Genomic DNA, 23,603 nt, shown 5'->3' with positions numbered 1-23,603 from the left:
ACTGGGGGAAATGTTCTGGACTCTTGGTGGGTCCCTGGCAGGTGGACTCCCTCCTGGAGGAGATGAGGTCTTTCACGTGGAGTACCACACACCTCCTCTACCTGGGAGTCTACCTGAGTCCCGGTGCGGAGACCTGGCTGGCGAACTGGCAGGAGCTGGAGGTGAAAGCCGTCACCCGGCTGGGGCGCTGGGCGGGTCTCCTCAGAGTGCTTTCGTACCGGGGCAGGGTGTTGGTCATTAACCAACTCGTGGCCTCCATGCTCTGGTACAGATTGACCACATTGGTCCCATCAGCCACCTTTGCTGGGATCATCCAGAAGAAGTTGGTGGACTTCTTCTCGGGCAGCGGAAAGCACTGGGTCTCTGCAGCGGTCCTGAGTCTCCCGATCGAGGAGGACGGTCAGTCGCTGGTGTGCATTCGCTCCAAGGTGGCGGCTCTCCGCCTCAGGACCCTGCAGAGATACCTGTACTCAGGGCATCCTCCCAGGTGGCACGTGCTGGCAACGCACTTTTTCCAATGGAGCCGCTGCCTTCAAGGAGGTACGCGGATCCCGATGGTGGGGGTCAGCCGTGCGGTCCTGATGGGGATGCCTGGCTTCTACAGGGACTTGTTGAGAGTCTGGAACCTGGTTGCCGTTGACCGGGCCCCACCTCCGCCGGCGGAGGGTGACGGCCCGGGCGTGAGAGCAGCCGGTCCTTGTCCCGCCCCATCGGGTGACCGGGGGGCTCAAACGTGTGGAGTACTGGTGGTTGAGCAAGCCCCCGCTCAGCCGGAAGTACTCATCGGACCCAGGCGCCGTAATCCATCCCAGGAGCCGTTCCCATACAATTTGAGCCGCCTTTCCTGGACACCCTTCGTCTCCCTCCGAGACGCAGGGGGGCGTGTCCTGTACAGGCTCCTCCTCCACACCTGCACTTCCTCGCCCTGGTCCACCGTCCGGACACCAAGTGGCAGTCGGTGCTGCCTTCCGGTCGCGAGGGGGGCCCCCGGTGGGGGTCCCTCTATGCAGGGATTCTCCCCCTCTACATTGGGGACCTGGGATGGAGGGTATTGCACTGAGGTGTTCCCTGCAACCTGTTTCTCTCGCGATTCACAGACTCGCCAGCCGCCTGCCACTTTTGCAGGCTGGAAGAGTCTGTGTACCACGTGTACATGGAGTGCGTGAGGCTGCAGCCACTGTTTGAATATCTAAAGGGGCTGCTCCTTGCCTTCTGGCTGCATTTTTCACCCACCATCCTCATCTTTGGACACCCTGTGCGTAGGGGAGAGAGTAGGGCTGAAGATGTCCTGGTTGGGTTGCTCCTGGGCCTGGCCAAGCTGGCCATCCGCGAGTCACGGCGCCAGACGGTGGAGGGCTCTACCCGAGCCAGCTGCCTGCCCCTTTTCCGGGGTTACGTCCGTGCCCGGGTGGGATTAGAAAGGGAATACGCCCTGTCTGCGGGCACCCTGAGGGAGTTCCAGGACCGCTGGGCTCCGCAGGGTGTTGAATGTATCCTCAATAAGGATTGTATCATAGTTGTATAGTAGTTTATTATGGATACATGTTTGTATTGTATTATGGTGGTGGGTTCTGGCTTGTTTTATTGTAGTGTAAATATTATTTTTAATAATTGAATAAATTTAAAAAAAATAAATAAATAAAATAAAAGCTGGTTACGCGAGGAGGTGTGGTGATTAGGAGCTCCCGTTCAGACACAAGAACTAGTGTGTTTTATCATCTTTATGGAATTCGGAGGAGATACAGCGGTACTTTAAACATCTTTGTGTATCGCTGCGATGTTGCAGAGACTTGTTTTAAAGTTCCTGCTTGTTTTTGGGACTGCGAGCAGTCTTATCAACTAACTGTTGAACTCCCACAACTGGCTGGCAACCTACCAGGAACTGCGGCTCACCAAACGGGAGGAGAAAATCTTTCTGGACTTTTACACCTGCGTCCAGAACAACCCTCCTTACTGCCTCGTCGATGCTGACTGGGCCGGTCTGGCTTTCGTGTGGTGCGGGAGGATTTCTGCTCCTGCACTGTCTCAACACCTTTCTGTGGCCTTGGAGCCTGGAGCTGAAGACTAAGCCTCCTTTCTCTCGGCAAGACCGATGGAGATAAGAGGCTTCCAACAACAAGACTGTAGGCAAGTTCCTTTTGTAGCTGTAGGAGCGGCAAAGAACAGCTGGGATTGCCTGTGACTGTCAGCAGCTCGCCAGGGAACTCAGGAGAGCCGAGAATGCCGGGCGGAGGTGGTGACACAGCAGTTTTTCGGGGGAGCCGCATTTATTGACCTCGGGGGAGCCGCATTTATTATCCACATTATTTTTACGTTTGGATTTGGTCTCGTGCATTTGGACTGTCTGTGTCTCAGGCTTTGTGTAAGTGCTATCTTTTAAATTGTAGCACCTGATACCATGCTGGGTCAGTGTTCTGGGGGAGCGGGGACTTCCAGGAGCTATGCAAGGGTGGCTGCTTCAGCTGCTTCGGCTGCTGCTCTGGGGGACCGGTTCTCCATGAGGAACCTGCCTTTCGAGCATGGAATAAGGTGCTACCTAGACCCTCATATGAACCTGGAAGGCTGCTTGGCTGCCGTGTCCGTGGCAGCCAAGCATCTTTCCCCTGTACATGGGAAGGATGTTTGGGAAGGCAGTGTACTTCCTCATATCTGTTGAGGGGGTGAATACGGCAGTGATTAAAGGGATCTCAGTGGGGGGAGCATTCCTGCAGGTCGAGCCCTTGGCGACCACCGTGCAGCGGGTGGTCCTGCTCAAAGTCCCACCCTGCATCAGAGATGAGGCCCTCCTTCACCGCCTTCACGCCCTGGGGAAGGTACTCAAGGACATCACCCCGAAATCCCAGGGGTTCCACAGGAAGAAGCTGTGGCACGTTCTTTCCCTCCGGTGCCAGCTAACGATGTTGTTGGACCGGGAGGAAGTAGTTGACGGGTGCTTCTGTTCAGCAGGATGGGCATGATTTTACCGTCTACTGGACATCGGAGCCCCCAAGGTGCCATGCCTGCAAGGAAGTGGGGCATATTCAGAGGAATTGCCCCAAATCCCGGGCAGAGGCCTCCGCCTCCAGTGCCACTAACCCCCCTCCCCACCCCGCTTCCACCCCCCCTGTAGTTGAGTCAGGGAACCCTGGGGTTGCGCAGAGTGTGGGTGGGGGTGGGGAGGGTCAAAAGAAGCGGGGCAAGGTGGCGAAGAAGGTGAAGCACCTGGGGAACAAAACCCCCAGGGACAAGAATGATCCACCCATCCCGTCACCTCCCATTAGGGAGTCTTCAAGCCCCATAATCCAGCTGGGGGCGGTGGGGATCGGGCAGGAGGAGGGGGTGCCACAGAGGAAGGTTGCTCAGGTGATCTCAGAGTCTGTGAGCTCCTCCCCATCGAATCTCTCTAGGGAGGAGCGGCAGGGGGACGAGCGGGAATCCTCCAGGGGGGAGGGAAGTACTGTGGTGGAGGAAGACTCCTGCCCTCTGGTTCGGGCCCTGGTCCCATGTTCTGGTGGGGATTCTACGAAGGGTGGTGATAGGGACCACTCGGGTGATATGGAGCAGGGGGAGATTCCTGTTGGGGAGGGTCCCGCATCATGCACCCGAGGAAGCCCAGGAGCAACCCACCCAGGACGAGGCGCAGAGCACGCCTCTGGTGGGGAGGGGGTTGGGGAAACGAGCCCTTCTCTCCCTCAGGACCTGGCTCCAGAGGGACTCCCTGAGTCTGGTGCACCAGTCCACTCTGGGCCCAACTGGGGGAGGGATAGTCGCCCCCACTGTCGATGGTCTTGACTCCCCAGGTACATCTGGGGAAGGCCCCTCTGCCTCTGGCCCCAGAGTTGGGACTGAGGTGGAGGAGAGACCAGCGGGTGGGGAAGAGGCAACCGCCGCACAGGAAGGGGCAGGAGTATCGAGCACTAAGGTTGTGTCAGAGGATGGGGATGGTGTCTCCATCTGCAGTGAGCAGGTGGAAGGGGATTCCTCGGACAATGAATCAATGGATGTTCTCGCTCCCCCCGACGCCACTACACTCATTCCAGTGGAGGAAATCTGCAAGTTCATCCAGGCCACTGAAGGAGCCCAACATTCGCCCAGACTGGCCTCCCTCCAGTGGCCAAACTTACACAGGCTCACCAGTTCACTGAACCTCATCCTCAGAAGGAGGGGGAGGGGCATGGGGGTGAAGGGGAACGACCGGCGTCATCTCAGGTCCTTGGATGACCAGCAGAAGGACGTCGACCAGTGTCGTTCCTGTTGAGAGTAGAGGGACCAGTAGTGCGTCCCTTGTAGCCAGGGTCCGGAGGGCAAGAAGCGCCGCCACTCCACCTAGGGTCCGCAAGGGGAGGAGTGGCTCTGCTGTCAGTGACCGAAGGACTGGTGATGGGATCTAGGGAGTAGGCAGGGCTGAAGATATCTTGGTTTGGTTGCTCCTAGGCCTGGCCAAGCTGGCCATCCGCGAGTCACGGCTTTGTCCGAGCCAGATGCTTGCCCCTTTACCGGGGTTGTGTAGTAGTTATTAGCATGTACTCCCATACAAGGCTGCATGCTCGGCCCCCTGCTCTACTGACTCTATACTCATGACTGTGTAGCCGTACATATTGCAAACTCCATTGTTGTCAAGTTCGCCGACGACACCAACATTCTGCGACGAATTACAGATGGCGATGTGTCAGAGTATAGAAGTGAGATCGACCGATTGACCAGATGGTGCAAGCACAAATGACCTGGCTCTCAATATCAGTAAAACCAAGGAACTTATTGTGGACTTTGGAAGAGGAAGGATGAGGACACACAATCCTGTTTATATCAGTGGGACAATGGTGGAGAGAGTCAAAAACTTCAAATTTCTGGGCGTGCATATTTCCGAAGATCTTTCTTGGACCCAGCACGCTGATGCAATTATAAGGAAAGCACATCAGCGCCTCTACTTCCTGAGAAGATTACGGAGATTCGGTATGTCAAAGAGGATTCTCTTGAACTTCTACAGGTGTGCAGTAGAGAGCATATTGACTGGTTGCATCATTGTCTGGTTCGGAAACTTGAACTTCCGGGAACGGAAAAGACTGCAAAAATTTGTGAACACTGCCCAGTCCATCACCGGCTCTGACCTCCCCACCATCGAAGAGATTTATCGGAGTCACTGCCTCAAAAAGGCAGACAACATCATCAGAGACCATCCTGACCTCACACTCATTTCACCACTGCCATCGGGAAGAAGGTACAGGAGCCTGAAACCTGTAACATCCAGGTTCAGGAACAGGTTCTTCCCTACAGCCATCAGGCTATTAAACACTACAACCTCATATAGCCTCTGAACTACAATAATTATTATTGTTGCACTATTCTGTTTGTACGTGTATATCTATACATAACGCTACGATTTTTCGCCAGCTCACTCACTGTTCCCCTGTGCTGCAAGTGCACCAAGTTTCATTTCGATCGGTGGTCTATTGTAAAACTTAGCTAGGTTTAAAAATCTTAAATTACGCGTGCGCAGATCGATCTCCTTCCTTGCCAGTCAGCGCCGCATAGAAACATAGAAAATAGGTGCAGGAGTAGGCCATTCGGCCCTTCGAGCCTGCACCGCCATTCGATATGATCATGGCTGATCATCCAACTCAGTATCCCATCCCTGCCTTCTCTCGATACCCCCTGATCCCTTTAGCCACAAGGGCATGGATTGGTCTTTTCTCCTGTCACTGTGCGGGACGGTCCGCACCTTCCTGCACCATTGCATCTTTACTGGAGCTGAGGATGACCGGTGGACGTTTAGCCACAAGGGCATGGATTGGTCTTTTCTCCTGTCACTCTGCGGGACGGTCCGCACCTTCCTGCACCATCGCATCTTTACTGGAGCTGAGGATATCTGGTGGACGTTTCCTACCGGACAACATTTTCGGAGGGACCGGAAGCAGCCCTGCCCGGCGTGGGCAAGGTCGCCAAACAGAAAGCGGAGAATCTGATCCCGGCGGAGGAGAACGTCCAGCACACGCTGTGAGTCCCAAACGCACCACCAGCTCCAGCCCCTTCCCCTCTGGTCCTCGCTGGCTCCTGCCCCATCCCCTGTGATACCCTCCACTCCCCCACAACCCCCATCTTTTCATTGAGCTCTCTCCCTCCCCCCCGGTCACACCCCCCCTCCCCCCCGGTCACACCCCCCCCCCTCCCCCCACAAACCCCCCCTGCCCACGCATCCCCCTCCCCCCACACACCCCCCGCCCTCACACCCCCCTCCCCCCACAAACCCTCCCCTGCCCACACATCCCCCTCCCCTCCCCCCATACACACCCCACCACCACACCCCCCCTCCCCCACACACACCTCTCCCCTCCACACCTCCCCACCCACACACCCCTGTCCCCCTTCCATATCCTCCCTCCCCCACACACCCCCCTCCCTCCCACATCCCTTCTCACCCCTCCCACCCACATACACCTCCCCTCCCACCCCACACACCCCTGCCACATACCCCCTCTCCCCCACACGCCCCCCTCCCCCCACACTATGCTCTCCCCCCTCCTACACCAACCTGCCCACACACCCCCCCACTCCTCTCCTCCCCTCCCACACCCCCCTTCCCTCCCCTCCCACCCCCACACCCCCCTTCCCTGCCCTCCTCCCCTACCACACATGAAGAGGAGGGGGAGGGAGTGCAGGCGATGAGGGGAAATGAGCCGCACCTGCACAGTTAGGGGCTATGGGTGAGTGGTGGAATATTGCGTTGGGGGAACGGATTGTGTTGGGGGAACGGGTGAGTGATGGAATATTGCATTGGGGAATGAGTTGCGTTGGGGGACCAGGCCTCCCGTGTGATTGGGACCCAGCGGGTCCCATTTAGTCTAGTCTAAATTGAAATTTGCCTGGAGTAAATTTTGTTAGATATCCTTTCTAGGTGTAATTTCAACAATTGCCAAATTAGACTGGGTGATTCATAATGCAATTCATGTTCTTACATTTAATAGTTTTCCCGCAGCAGATTCTTGTCTAATGATGCCAATTATTGTGTAATGCAAGCTTCAGTTACTTCTGGCATAAAATGAAAATCAAAGCTTCATACAAGGATAGTGGTGGAACTGGGGAACAAGGAACACAGCTCACAATGTTCTGGATTAACTTTACACACTGAGCTTTTCTTTTCTCTCTCTCGTTTGTCATCTATATTATTAAAAGTCTCACCTTGACCAGTTCCTGTTGCACTGCATATTGATTTTAGAAAAAACGCTGCCACTTACAGCTGTAATTTTTGGCCATCTTGTTCTGACCTTGCCTCCGCTGGTCAGGGCAAGAAGGCCACGGCCCTTCCTGAGGGACTATAAAACCCGGAAGAGTGGAGGTGCCTCAGTTCTCTGCATGATGGGGGAGCGGGAAGGTCACGTCTCTCTGAGCTGTGAATAACACTGAACACATGTCGACTAAACTGTGAGTGGTTTTACTGACCTGTCAGTGCCCTTAATGTGGTTTGAAAATGTAGTTTGAGAATGCAAAAGTGTGTTTTGGTTTGAAAATGCTAAAGCAGTGTTGCCTTTGGTTTGAAAATGTAAAGCTGTGTTGCCTTTGGTTTGAAAATGCTAAAGCTGTGTTGCCTTTGGTTTGAAAATGCTAAAGCTGCCTTGCCTTTGGTTTGAAAATGCTAAAGCTGTGTTGCCTTGCGTTTGAAAATCTTAAAGCTGCCTTGCCTTGGGTTTGAAAATGCTAAAGCTGCCTTGCCTTTGGTTTGAAAATGCTAAAGCTGCCTTGCCTAATTAAAGTTGCCTTGCCTAATTAAAGTTGCCTTGTCTAATTAATGTGGCCTTGCCTAATTAACATTGCCTTGCCTAATTAAAGTTGCCTTGCCTACTATATAATTAAAAGTCTAATCTGGACCACTTCCTGTTTGTGCTTTATATTGATTTTAGAAAAAACGCTACCACGTACGGCTGTGATTTTTGGCCATCGTATTCAGAATCCCCCTCCGCTCATCAGGTGCCGAGGATTTTACCCATCTATGAAAAATAAAAGATTTATTAGTGTTTAAAAAATGTTGAGATTCTCTCTCCTATCAATCATGCCATGAAGGCCACGCCTCTTCATGTGGCAGGGGGAGGGACTATAAAACCCAGAAGTGTGGGTGTGGCTCAGTCTCTGCAAGATGGGGGAGGGAGAGGTCACGACTCGCTGTCTTTAGTGGCCTTGCACCCTGCTTGAAATGGTATGAAACTGCACTTGAATTTGGTGGCCTTGCACCCTGCTTGAAGTGGTATAAAACTGCACTTGAATTTGCTGGCCTTGCACCCAGTTTGAAGTGGTATAAAAATTTCAAGGAATAGCCGTGAGTCAACTGCCAGCCCACCAGTCGTGAATGAGTGAGCTGCCAGCACAACAGGCTTGAGTGACTGAGCCACCAGCCCAAGAATCCATCCAGCCCACAATGCCCATACTAGTCCACTGGAAACCAGTCTCTTCAGTCCACAACACCCATACTAGCGCTCCAGAAAGCCCCCTCCCCCCACTGGCCACCAATATTGCAATTGGTGGAGAGGTGGAATATTGTGTTGGGGGACCACCCCTCCCATGTGATGCTGGGACCCAACGGGTCCCACTTAGTCTAGTATCATACTTTGTTTGCATATTCTGTTGTGCTGCAGCAAGTAAGAATTTCATTGTTCTATCTGGGACATATGGCAATAAAACACTCTTGACTCTCTTGACTCGTCTTACTCTTCCTCCTCCCAAATGTACCCAAGAAATAGGTGCTCCCACAGATAGCTTAATCTTGGATAGAGAATCCCAGAATTTAGACCCAACTTCAATATATTCCTTGATTAGTAAGGGTGTCAGGGATTATGGGGAAAAGGCAGGAGAATGGGGTTGAGAGGAAAAGTTAGATCAGCCATGATTGAATGGCGGAGCGGACTTGATGGGCCGAATGGCCTTATTCTGCTCCTGTAATTTATGAACTTATGAAGGAATGGCCACATATTTCTAAATCAGGATTCTGTACAACTTGGAGGAGAATCTATGGATGAGGGTATTCCAATGTGCCATTGGTCCTTGTCCTTTTAGGTTGCAAATATTGTAATTTTGGGAGGTTCTGTTGAAGACGTTTTGGTGAATTGTGGCAGTGCATTCTGTGGATGGAATCTGTAGATTACATTATGTGCTGCAGATGGATACATGCCTGCAATCCACAGTCTAAAACTGTGACCCCCCAGTTAGGAATGAAAAAGGAAGAATGTACATGATGCTTATAATGGAGCAGCTTATGTAGATTTCCAAATCAGTTTTCCATCCATGGAAAACACTTCACCAACTACAACAGGCCTTTAAAGGCCAAATGACTGAAAGATTCCCAGCAATTTATTAACCCGTTCGCTTGATGATAATCCGCCTTGCCTTTCTTTTCTTCAAAACTGGCAATTTTATATCACTAGGAATTTTTTCAAAGCAGTTAATTGGGAAATATAAAGTTGGATGAACCAAAGGAATATAATCACAACAACATAAAAAATCTCATAATTTACATGTAACATCTGTGATAATGGTTATTACCATTAATGTTGGTCCAGTTGCAATGTGAAAAGATGCCAGCAGTTGTCAGGTAGAAAAACTGGAATTTCAGATATGTCTTCACCAAGTTGTGTCCTGGGTATTGTTTCAACTTGTTGCAGTTCTTGGCATTATGTAACCTTTATAACCTTTACATCAGACTGGAAGTCATTGTTAAAGCCAATTTGGCACCAATTTCAGACAATTTAAAATGTTCTGACATGAGGCAAGAACAACTACAATGTTTCTGTTTCCCACCAATACTCAATTGCATTATCTAAATTGCTTCATGACAAATTATTAAAAGACATATTTATTTTATTTCCGTGTCACCTTTATGCTTATGTACAATAGTGTGAAAGAATTAACACTTGATCAATCTTAACCAAATAAATTCTTAGGTGTGTTGATGGAGGTAATATTTGATCTTGCTCTATGAAGCTTCCTTTGCACTAAATATCACTTTAAACTATATGGAAAGTACAATATTAAATAAATTAGATTTTTGTGTTGTATACTTTTTTTTTTAAAGTCTCGACAGCAGAGATAGATTTAATATATTTAGTGCTGGCAGCTACTGAATCGAGTTCCAACACTCTATTGAACTGTATTTTGTCAGCATTGTGTACAGTTCCATTGCTTGTATGGCAATCATGTTAGTGATTATATGGGTAATGAAACACGTGCCTTTTTGTCTGTGCAGCTGATTAATCTCCTTTCTATTTAGCCTTGATTTATAGTACTCAACTGTTGAGGTGAACACCAGCCCATCAGTTCCACAGCCTATTACTGCTGCCATGACTGCTGTATGCCTGCAAGGCTGGAACCATTTCTTGACAGCCCAGCTTCCCACTACATTCGCTCCAATCTGTTTTGCTTCCTGGAGTGACCTTTCATACAGTAAAATACATTAGTTGAACAGCATGGTCTCATTAAAAGAGTGAATTAACCATGGAGTCTTTTTAACCAAATGACAGCTAGAGGACTGAGTGCTAATAGCTGCGGGCAGTGAGAAACTTAACTCATGAATCAGACTGTTAATACTGCGTAATGCCTGCAGCATATAGGCCACTGCACTCTCTGCTTGCACTCATAAGAAGAAAAGCTCATTACTTTCCTCCTGATGGGAGAGAAAGAGTGAGTGGGCAATAATAAAGCTTGAATTTTTCAATACTGTTAAAAATGAGGCTGACAGATTGTTTGCTGGCAAAAGGAGGAAGGCTCATAAACAGGAATTGGAAATTAGTGCTGGCATACATCATACAAACTAATTAAATCAAACTTCAATATGAAATTAGTTTTCAGTATCTATAAAAATCCATTGAAGAAGGTTCTACTAAATGAACTATAAAAACTGAATTCAATATTTCATTGGAAGGGATTTTTGTGTTTCTATTAAGGAGTTTGCAGTTAATTGTCCATGTTCTATAGAAGATCTGGCATTTTATTAAAATAGATTTAATATGTTTTATTGCAGACATACAGAAAAAAAGCATGGAAAATGCAGAATGATAGAATAAAACATCAAATATTGAAAACTGAGTGTTCATCATAATTTTCTCTGACAATTGTAGAATAAATTGAGTCTAAAATAACAAGTTTTTACTGTTATTCAATGCTATTCTCTGGATCCAACAGGAAATTCTTCTAAGTGGCACAAAATAGAACAATTGTTTTAAAGGCTCTTATCTTATCAAGGCTCATCACCCCATGTGTGATGGAAGGCTCCATGGTGGCCTTCAAAGGGGGTTGGATAAATATGTGCGAGAATTTATTTTGAGATATGTCTACTATAACGCAGTGCTCTTTCTTGCCACTCCTTGCATAATAACAGAAGCAAAGGTATCAATGGAAAATCCTTTATTGTAGCCAGTGCCTGGTGCATCAACCTATCAAAGTCATACCACATGGAGCACACAGATTTTAAAGCTAACATCTTCTTTGTCATTATTGGTCTCAGTATAATTCCATGATGTACTTAAATAAATTCTGATGGAAAATATCTACTGACTGAACAAGTAACTACTTATACTGGCCTTTATTCCTGCAAATGATTACTTTGATGCCATATTAGTACACTAAACCCCCATTATACTGGCCCATTGTGGGGGAATGTTGTTCTTTATTGCTGATTGTCCACTATAACTGAGTAAGGGATTATCATTGTACAAATAGTAGAAACAAACAACTGCAGATACTGGTTGATACACAAAAGGGCACAACCTGCAGGAGAGGCAGCATCTCTGGCAAACCCGGATAGGTGACATTTTGGGTCGAGACCCTTCGTCATTCTCTCGGACTAGAACTGGGCCTTCAATCCAGATGAGTTGACGACCCTGGCTTGCTGATGGCCGAGGGAGAAACGATGATCACCGGAGTCATTGGTTGCGGCCGTGGGTTGAAATGACAATAAGATTGAAATAACAATTGCTAAATGGAGGAATAATATGGCAACTGTGCCAAAATAGTTTTGCAGCTGATCATGAAAGTCAACATCTCCAGTGTTAGTCTTGCCACAGTTTCTGCGGTCAACATTTTAATACTTTGAGCATCTGGTGTTAGAAATGTCCCTGACTGCTAAATCACTTGGGAGGTAGGAAATAGTTTGATCCTGGAATTAAAAGTCGACAGTTGTTCAGAGATGTAGGCATCAACATAAAACAGGATCTCAAAGCCAGGATGTCCCAAAATGTCTAAGAACTAATGAGGTGCTTGGAGAGGTGCCTAAGAACTAATGAGGTGCTCATTGTTTATTGCTCAGCAGACAGCATGCAGTAATCTTCCAGAAACAGCAAAGAAGGAGATAAAATTAATAATCATACTTGTGACTGTTTACTTTTTTGTGGACAGATAATTGGCAATCGTTATTGGTTCCACAGTGGGATTTTGGACTAAAGCAGAAAGCTGGTCTTGGCATCATGTTCAACACAGACATTGTTCCTGTGCTGTACTGTTCTATGTTCGAACCAAAAGTCTAGCTAAGTCATCCACTGTTGGATGCAATCATAGACCCCAGCTCATCAAATCTGAGCCAAAATTCATCAGCTGCAGACAATGTAGTCATTGTGGTTTCCATCAACTTCTACACACTGTTATTACACACATCACCTGCCTTGCCATTCCCATCTTAAAATTGTTTATTTATTTAATTTAACCAATTTATTTAATTTACATGGCCTCTAGCCCATTTCTCACCAAAAATCAAATTTTTTGGATGTTACGCTTCAAGATGCTGTGCTAAAAGCATTCTGTGCTCTTAGCTAGACCCACAGATTTATTTTTTGATGTTCCACATCTATTAAATTATCTTTCTTAAACTCAGCAATTTCAGCTGAGTTATCCAAATTACCAGTGAAACACAGGTCACTTGGTTACCATTTTACTTTGGAGTCACGTGAGTGATTCCGTGAAGAAGCTAGCCGGTGCGCATGCCTGTCATTACGTCGTTCGCATGGCTAGGCACCGGACGTGCAGGGCTTCGCTCCCTGCCGACGGTAAGTTGAAACCTGCAGGTAAGAGTTTTATTACTTACCAGGGTTGATATCCATGCAGGAACTTATCTTCACAGAAGTATCCTGCAGGATTTGGCGAAGTCTGGCTAGTGGACCGACTATGGGCTGTGGGGAGACCCCGGTTCCGACCGCGGAGCGGATAGTCGGGTGATGTCGGGTTTTTTTTTAGCTTTTTTAAAGGCACTGACAAAGCGATCAGTGTTTCAAACCTGCTGTGTTCCCAGGGCCGGGTAAAACACACAGGTGGGCGGGGCTAATGCCAGAGTTGCTGACAGTGAGGTCAGTGGCTCACAGAATCATCGATCTGTGGGCCCCAGGCATGGGGTGCGATCACAGATAGAGTCAAACAGCCCTATTGAACTCGGAGGAGTCAGGCTGAAAGGATTCCCTTGGGGAAATAAGTATGTATTTGTGTGCTTTTTGTTGTTATTTTTTTAACCCTTCACATGCACCACCGTGGGCCTAGGGTACAGGCCGCGCCAGTAGCACCTGGGACAGGACTGCTTAGTGTATGAGCGTGCGCCTATGGTACAGGCCGCGCCAGCAGCGTCTGGGACAGGACTGCTCAGTGTGCAGCGCGGGCCTATGGTACAGGCCGCGCCAGCAGCGCCTGGGACAGGGCTGCATAGTGTGTGAGCGCACCAGCCGCATTGGCGCACGGAGGATTTAAATCTCCAGGTAATTGTCACAAACTTAGCTGAAGTTCGGGCTGTTTTGCTGTGGTGCTGTGCTGTGTATTTCTTCCAGGACAACGCCATGGACAAGACGACCAAGGGAAAGAGGCAAGCCGCAAGAAAATTGGTAGACAGCCGTGGGAGCGCGGTCTGTGAACGGCTGCCTCATATCCCTGCACAGTCGCCGGTCGGGAGCGGGGCGACTGCAGACTTGGGTGCTGCAAAGCACAGAGCCAGCGCCAGTCGGGTGGGTGTAAGGCCACCAGCAAGTCTGTTAGGCCCACTGACTAGCCAGAGTCAGGAGCGGAGAATTCCTCTCCGGGGCTGAATGCCGTTTTTTTCAACGGTTATCCCAAGTGGAGCACCTCTTGCAGAGGTTGTTTCCCCAGGGCACACTCCAGGAGCGGGAGTGGTGTCGGCGGTAGGCTGGAGAAGAGGCAGTGCCAGCAGCACCTAGTAAAGGGATGCTCGATAGCACCCTCATTGATGAGGCGCGTGCCATGGGTCAGCTGAGTTCTGACCCTGACTCTGACAGTGAGTTCAATCCAGGCGAAAAACGGCAGCTGCCAGATGTCCCATCCCTGGCAGTACGATTTGCTGTCCCGTCAGAGTCAGGAGAGCCACTAGGAGATGAGTTGGCCTCCACGATAAATTATTCATCGGCAGTGGGCGGTTCACTGAAGCTGGTGGCAGCATGACAGCTGGCCACAGGTTCCACGTACCCTACCAGTCCTACTCAACAAGGTGGGTCTGGCACTTCCAAAACATGGGTAAGTGGACCACTCACAAGTTGGTAATATTTACACTTGTTTGTACAGCATACAAAGGATAAAAGCATGGTCATCTGCTTAGAAGGCACAATGCTAGCATTCCAAACAAGTTTGGAATTAGAGCCAGAATTGTCGGTTTTCCAGACAGGCTCGAAAATTGGGCAGAGTTGTCGTGCAAAGCACCCATTGAATCATGGCAGAAGTGGCCTGTTCATTATGAAAAATACCGTTTAACTGTACTAATAACATTAAAACATTGCAAAATGGGATAAACTATATTCCCGGGTTATTTAACAAATTATAAAATCAGTGTTTCGACTCGGTTCAAAAACACTTGTTATGTTTGTCTGGATGATATTCTAACGTTGTATTTTGGTTAAAATCACCGGTTCAGTCTCAAACTATATTTGAGAAATTGGGCTCAGCCATCCAGCTAACTTTAAGTTGTTACCTAATAGACTTGTTGGTCATTGGGATTTATCTTTAACTATTGATTAGTTATGACTCCGCCTTGGGGCATAAGATGGGAGTTAATAGAAACCTGTTAAAGCTCAATTCTATTCATCTAGAGTATTGGCAATATAGTAGCTGTGACTCAGCTGTGCAAGTCAGGAAAGTTCAATCTCTCTAATGACATGTGGGTGATTGTTAACAAGCTTTGAACAGCTGAAGCTACCCAAGTCACAATGATGAACAAACAGTATTCAACATTGCTCCAGCTAACTGCTCTAAGATGGGAAAAATTGTGAATGTCATCTCTAGTTGGAGGTGCAGGAGATTTTGCATGAGTTGCCAATTCTTCAGTTGTTGGTATCAACTAGCTATAGATGCTAGACGCATCCCATGGGTAAAGGGCTATTGAGCAAATACATAATCTACAAGCCCAACTTCAAGTTGATACACTACGGTGGTGGCAGATGTTAGTCACATGGCAATCAAGTAAAGGTTTCAGGACAACACAGAATAAGTGTTGAATCACAAAGTATTTATGAAAATATGGTTCATGCTTTTTCACTGATTGCAAAAATATGTGGTATAACAGTGGTGCTAGATACATTCTCGCCACAAGAAGGAGGAATGTTCTTTTATGCCTTTCTCCATTTTGCCTCATCAGTAGGGTCTTGAAATAAAGTCAGCAAGATCTCACTTTAGTTTTCGTACTGTCTGACTGGCTGTGCAGACATGCTTCCCGCCTCCGTCGGACATGATAATCCAACCGTATAAGGTTAGTCTAAAGAAACGAAAACTTTGCTGGTTCAAACTTTGGTTCAGGAAGCCAGCCTCTGCATAATAAAACAATTATTGATTTACACATTCTCAACGGACTGCCTTACAGCTCAGGTTGTCACATCGAGCCATTCATGTGCTCACTGCAGATTGCAGGGAGAGCATCAGAAAAGCAGTACTTTCCTATTCAGGAGATGGGAAGGGGGTTTGTTTATTCTTCATGTTACATTTAATATGGTACAGATTACTGACGTCTTCCAGTCGGGTTTTATTTCAACCCCGGATATCGAGTTTGTAAATGATGTCTTTAACACAAGTTCTCCCAGTACACATATACGCAGTATGGGATATTGACATTGGGTTAACAATACTTCACCAAAGCCAGCTACATCCTTAGTCATGACACTAGGATCAGCACAACGAGGACAGACATTGCAGAAGCTGCGGCTAGATAGGATGGAAATGGCTGCAGATGCCATTACGTTTTACATTCTGATCTACACAAGCAGAGCAGACCAAGAGTGGCAGGATTTAAGATCGTATTTCGACATACCCCATGGACTCACGTCCATGTGTGAGGGCAGGTTTACTATATTATATCGAGGCCACCAGAACCCTACGAGGTGTGGAATCAGCATTGTTTATAGCCACAAACAATCACACAAGAAAAAGTCAGTTCAGACTATTTCAAGGTGGCTGAAGCAGGTTCTGGTTTATGCAGATATTGACACTGATGATTTTACATCTCACTCTATCAGGGCGGAATGGACGTTCCCATCGACCATATCCTCGTGACCGCAGGATGGTCAAGTGAATGCATTTTTCAAATAAAAAAACAAAAACAAAACAACAACAAAAAACCCCAAATGTTTTTTTTGCCATAGGCTGATTGCCGATCCGGGATGTTTGCCCATTCTGTTTTGTGTTCACTTTAGCCTCCCCTGACATAGAGGGGTTGCTATTGATTGCTTTATTCACATAAGCCATTAATACATTTGAATTAATGTTATGGTTAATGCATTGTTGATTATTCGCTCATTCTGAGTCAATCGATGCAGTGAGACGCCGGGATTTGAATCTGCGGCATGAAATCACAAAGCTTTGAACTCTTCACGGAATACCTCACGTGACTCCGAAGTAAAATAGTAAGATTAAATGAGAACTTACCAGTTTGAAGTTTGATCTTTATTTTATGAGGAGTTACGTTGGTGATTACGTGCCCACCACGCCCAACCCTCTCTCTCATAAAGGTCATATGGTAGTTCTCATGTTTACTGATCTTACTATGTTACTTCAAATATTCTGTTATCTGGGATTGCATACCGCTGCTTTGAAGATTGACTGGCATGCGCACTGGCAGGCATCTTCACGTAATCACCAACATAACTGCTCATAAAATAAAGATCAAACTTCAAACTGGTAAGTTCTCGTTTAATCTTACTATTTTATATCGCTGCAATTGTACAAACTTGTACATCACCAAAGTCAGCGAAATCCGCACTCTTTGGAGACTGCACTCAGAGAACATTGTGTTAAAAGCATCTTGTGTCAATGCATTTTAATTAATAAAGATCATGTGGATTAAACAGTATATGCTGCTTTACTGATACTACAGGACACAGAATATAACATTTACAAGCTGCTTTAAAACTTGTCTCTAATAGCGAAGATCTTTAACTCAGAAGGCATGCTGTATTCAAGAGAAGCAATGATAATCATTTATTCAAATTTGACTTTTAAAATACCCTTTCGAGAATTCAATTCATCTGTCATAGCTTTCATTCAGTGGGGAATGTGTTGTGAAAACTTGCATCCTTAAGTCAATTTTTATTCTTCCTGCCAAAATTAAATGAATATATGTCTCATTTCTGAAAACATTTTGCTGTGAGAATAATACTTTATGACTAATAAATAAAATAAATGTTTTCCAGAGGGTTCAGAGGAGGTTTACAAGAATGATTCCAGGAATGAGTGGGTTAACATGTTGAGCGTTTGACGGCACCGGGCCTGTACTCGCTGGAGTTTAGAAGAACGAGGGGGGACCTCATTGAAACGTACCGAATAGTTAAAGACTTGGATGGAGTGGATGTGGAGAGGATGTTTCCACTAGTGCGAGAGTCTAGGACTACAGGCCATAGCCTCAGAATTAAAGGACGTTCCTTTTGGAAGGAGATGAGGAAGAATTTCTTTAGCCAGAGGGTGGTGAATCTGTGAAATTCTTTGCCAAAGAGAGCTGTGGAGGTCAAGTCAATGGATATTTTAAGGCAGAGATAGATAGATTCTTGATTAGTACGGGTGTCAGGGGTTATGGGGAGCGGGCAGGAGAATGGGGTTAGGAGGGAGAGATAGATCAACCATGATTGAATGGTGGAATAGAATTGATGGGTCGAATGGCCTAATTCTGCTCCTATCACTTATGACCTTATCTTTTTTAAATAATACATAAATTGAATAGTTTAATCTCAGGATTAATTGTCCAGTATGCTTTGTTTGAATACAGATATTGTGTTATGTGGCACTCCTTTATAACACAGTACCTTGGAAAAATCGATCAATTCCCCACCATTGCTGCCACTGTGCTGCTCTTCAGTTACTTGATCAGATGGATTGTCAAGCAATCAAGTCTCAAAGCATTGATTCCGAGTGCTGTAGTTTTAATAAATACTTTTTGCTTCATTCTTTATTTTTTCAAACTTTTGATGTTCGGCTATGGAGTTTGACCCTAATGTATTCGCCCTGAATTTGTCTTCCAAGTCTAGTTTCCATCAAGATGTGTGTGACTATTGGTAGGTTGGATGTAGAATGAGTCCCACACACAAAAATATTGAAAAACTTTGATGTCAAGCAAAGCCAGAGTTAGCCAGCTGTTGTATCCTCAAACAAATGGATGATCATGACAGTATAACGTAAGAACTTGCAGAGGTCAAAAAGGGGAGTCTATTTGTAGGTAAGGGAATGGCTGGCAAATGGGAGACTTTCAAAAATGAGATAGCAAAAGTACAGGAACAGCTTGTTCCTGTTTGGATAAAAGGTAAGGCTGTCAAGCTTAGGGAACCCTCGTTGATGAGAAATGTTAAGGCTCCGGTCAGGAAAAAGAAGGAGAAATACATCAGGTTTAGGCAGTTGGGATCAAGCAAATCCCTCCGCATGTATACAAAGTTTAGGAGGACAATTAAGAAGGTAATCAGGAGGGCAAAAAATAAGACATGAAATGGAGCTGGTAGGCATGGTAGAGGAAAATCCAAAGAGATTCTACAGGTATATCACGAGTAGAAGGGTGGCTAGAGAAAGAATAGGTTACCTAAAAGATCAGCATGGCCATTTCTGTGTAGAACCACAGGAGATGGAGTTATTAAATTAATACTTCTCATCTGTTTTTACTGAGAAGATCATGGAAGTTAAGGAATTGAACAATGGGAATTGTGATGCCTTAGATTCTCTACAAAAGTGGGGATAATTAGTGGTTTCAAAGCACAATATGATAGATAAAACTCCATGTGGTCTGGCCAAATGAATCTATGGACCTTGTGGGATGCTATGGAGGAAATTGCAGAGACACTTGCAGTTCCAGAAGACGAGGATGGATAATGATGTACTGTTATCTAAGAAGGGCAGCAAGGACAAGGCAGGGAATTATAGGCTAGAGAGCCTGATGTCAATTGAGGAAAAATTGTTAGAGGGTATTCGTAGGGAAAGGATAGGAGTTACCAGCATTTGGATAGGCATGGACTGATAGTCAGCATGACTTTGTGCTTGGGAATTAATGCCTCACAAATCTGATAAGGTTTTTTGAGGAAGTCACCAAGAGGATCGATGAGGGCAGGGCAGTGGATGTTGTCCATAAGGACTTTAGGAAGGCCTTTGACAAATACCTGCTTGTTAGGCTAGTCTGGACTGTGGAAGTGCATGGAATCCAAGGTGAGCTACACAATTGGATTCAAAAATAGCTTGGAGAAAGGAATCAATGAGTAGTTGTGGGGTTGTCTTTCTGCTGGAGGCCTGTGACCAGTGGAATTACATAGCTGGTGCTGAGTTTGATGTTGTTTGTTACCTCCATTACGATTGGATTACAATGTAGTTAACATTGTTGGTAAATTTACAGATTATACCAAATTTAGTGATGTAGTGGACAGTGAGGAAGTATTTCTCAGTTTGCAATAGGATCTAGATCAGTTGGGAAGATGGGCCAAGGAATAGAAAATTGAATTTAACAAGTGTGAAGTGTTGCACGTTGGTATGTCAAACCAGAGCAAGATTTGCACAGTAAATGGTAGAGACATGGAGATTGTTGCAGGAACATAGAGATCTGGGACTACAGGTGCACGGGTCACTGAAAATGGTGAGTCAGGAGGATAGTGAGGTGAAGAAGGCATTTGGCATGCTTACCTTTATTGGGAAAGGTATTGAGTACTAAACGTGCGACAACATGATGCAGCTGTATTGATGAGACATACTGTGTGCAGTCCTGATCGCTTAGCTATAGGAAGGATGGAATTGATAGAAAAAGTGCAGATTCACCAGTATGTTACCTGAATTGCTGTATGACAAGATCTGCCAAAGGCCTGTATAGCTCTGTGATTCTTTGACGGTTTCTAACTATCTCCAGTGTTCCAAACTTTAAAATAAAATAGTTTAAAATTTTTTTTTAATTAGAAGCAATTGTATAAAGATAAAACATTCGGCATCTAAAATTATACAATTATTGTACAGCTACATTTTTAACCTTATAACCTGAAAATGGAAGAAGAAAAGGAAAAGAACAAGAAAAGGAAAGAGTGAAAAGTGAAAAGATAGATCGAAACAGAACAAAATAAAGATCCCTAAACTACCAAAGTAGTGGCCAAAAAATATAGAAATAAGAAAAAAGGATGAGAAAGGTGGAGATATACCTTGTCCCCCGTCCCCCCCCCCCCCCCCTCGTCCCACCCCCTCCGCCCACCTCACTCAACCCAGCATCGGATTTTAATTTAAATTTCGCACCATGCTATTCTTGTAAGAATTCGGTGAAGGGTGTCCATGTCTTGAGAAATTGATCTGGTTTTTCCACCAAGACAAGTCTAATGTTTTCAAAATGTAGTATCTCGGACATATTTGTGATCCACATCTTCACTGTAGGGCCTGTTGTCTGTTTCCAAAATTTAAGTATTCGTTTTTTCGCCGTTATCAGGCCATAGTTAAGGAAATGTCTTTGAAATAACGTTAGCTCAGAACAGGCCTCTGACATACCTAGTGTGATCAATTCCCCCTCTCCCTCTGTGATTCCCCCTTCCCTCCAACTCTACGCCCCCTCTGTGATCAATTTTATGTCGGGAGTTGCAAACCTTTAAACTATATTCAAAGTATTAAATGTTTTAACAGTTATTAACAACAATTAAGAATATTTAAATAAACAAAATATGTCCAAAACAATGTATACAATAGCTGTTACTTTCCAATCAGGTTTTGAGAATTGGAGAAGATTATTTGAGATAAAATGTCACACTAGACAGTGGGAACAGACACAACTTTGCTTTCTTACTGGGCACCAGTGACACAGCACACAGACTCACTGGTGAAGAAGTGGGCTGTGGGCCGAGGAGCTTTTTCATTCAGGTTCGTGACCCAACTCACGGAACTACCTGACTTTTTTAACATATTGCGTATAAATATTATATAAATCATACCTGAAACTCGTCAAGACCAAAACCTGCAAATTTTTTAAAAATATGAGGAAAAAACTCCAATTTTCCGAAGTAGTAATTGTCCAATCAATGCATGTTTGACATTGAAGTCAGATGCAAATTGACCAATCCCGTGCTTTGTTTTATGGTCGCTAGGCAGCGAGGACCCTGGGATCATGGTTGCCTCCTCATTACATCAATAGCAATAGCAAGGTTTCCAAGGAATAAAGGTAATGCTAACCTTGTTGATCATTTTGTTTTTCAATTGATTTATCTTTATAAAGTTGTGATGTGAACTGTTAAACTGTGAACTCCATCCGGCGTGGCCTTGTTGGCTTCGGAAGCCGTGGTCTCCAGTACGGAAGCAGCCGTTCCAGAGTTCCCATGCCGCTGTGAGGATTCTCCCGACGCCGGAGCACCATCACCCGGCGAGAACGGCCTGGAACATCGGGCCTCCGTGGAGGCAACTGTGGAGGCCTCAATGGGCCCGACTATGGGTGAACTGGGGATGGGGACTGGACTTTGTGCCTTTCCTCATAATGGGAACCATTGTGGGGGGATGTTTTTATGTTTAAATGTCTTTATTATTGTTATGTCTGTATTCCTTCTTTATGTGCTGCACGGAGAGGACGCTGGCGCTGTTTGTTCGCCGCTTCTCCGTTTGCTATTGTCTGTTACTATTGTAAAGCGACTTTGAGTCTTAGAAAAGCGCTATAAAAATTAAATTTATTATTATTATTATTATTAAATAAAAATGATAAATAACAAATGTAGAGCTAGGGTCTGGGTCGGTCGGTCAATCTGTCAGTCAGGCTTGTCGGTAGGCCGATGGATGCTGTGGAGGATCGGTCGGGCTATTGGGCCGCCGGTGGGCGGTGAGAGTGGCCGGCCAGGCCGGGCCGCCGGTGGGTCGTGAGAGTGGCCGGGCCGCTGATGGATGGTGAGAGTGGTTGGTCCGCCGGTGGGTGCTGCGAGTGGTCGGACGACCGGTGGGTGCTGTGAGGGATCGGTCGGGCTGCCGGTTGGCCGGTGTTGCAGCAAATGACCAGGCGGTCTGACAGAGCTGGCACTATGGTGGTGCTGAAGGCGGCCCGGGCGGCATGCAGGGCAGTGCTGCTGAAAGTATCCGGTATCTTTGCTCATTGCCAGCAAAGTGTCTAGGTGAGTGAGGGGAGACCCACTGCTCGTCCCGCTCGGGGGCCTGGAGATAGAGTTGGGAGCGGAGCCGGGGCTGGAGGTGAGGTTGGGATGGGATGATACAGTTGCCTTGTGGTCTTCTCTGGACCATCCCGGGTACGGGAGCAGGAGGGGTGCAGTGCGGAGCAGAGCCGCCTGGGCTACGGCTCAGTGAGAGACCCCCGCCGGACGATCGTGCTCCCCAGGTGCTGGTGTCTCTACAGCTCTTGTGTTTACGTATATCCAGCTTCTCCTCTGGAATGAACTGCAATGCACCCAGATCCCCATGAGGGCGAGGAGCCAGGGTTGACATCTACACTGAAGATAGACATAAAATGCTTGCATCTCACAGTCGCCTGACCCGCTGAGTTACCCCAGCGTTTTGTGTCTATCTTCAGGGTAGATTGTCAGAGATGTTGCATGACCTGCCGAGTTACCCCAGCATTTTGTGTGTGTATATCTTCAGTGTAAACCAGCTTCTGCAGTTCGTTCCTACACACTTGATATCTACCCTGTAAAGGGCCTGTCCCACTTGGGCGACCTAACCCGCGAGTCCAGAAGAATGCCTTCAACCTTCAAGCTCGAGGGCACTCTCCTGGAAAGCCTCGAGCTGGATCGACCGGTCATGTTGAAACCACGAGCTGGATCAACCGAAACGTGAGCTGCATCTACTGACCGCACACACACACAAACACATCGCGAAGGTGGGGGCCAAGGAAAGCGGAGGAGCGCTGGCTGCGCGATGAAGAGGAAGGTAAATGGCTGCCACAGAGTGCCATAAGTACTTTAGAGAGCGCGGGGGGAGGGGGGGGGAGAGAAGTGGAGAGAAGGAGATAGAAGGAGACAGAAGGGGGAGAGGAGGGGAGAGAAGGGGGGGAGAAAGAGTGGAGACACTTTTAAGAAGTTTAATAAAGTTTAGCGGGCATTTTACCTACCGGTAGGTCTTCCTAGGTCGTGAAACTCCAATGAGCCAATCAAAATGGCCGGTCAGCGAAGGAGATGGCCTACGGCTGCCCTCGACTGCCTATAAGTAAATAGCGACCCCACTCCACTGCACTATGAGAAAAAGACCCATGACGA

The sequence above is a fragment of the Amblyraja radiata genome, chromosome 15, assembly GCF_010909765.2.
Source record: "Amblyraja radiata isolate CabotCenter1 chromosome 15, sAmbRad1.1.pri, whole genome shotgun sequence".
NCBI classification, from domain to species: domain Eukaryota; kingdom Metazoa; phylum Chordata; class Chondrichthyes; order Rajiformes; family Rajidae; genus Amblyraja; species Amblyraja radiata.
This window is presented reverse-complemented; position numbering follows the sequence as displayed.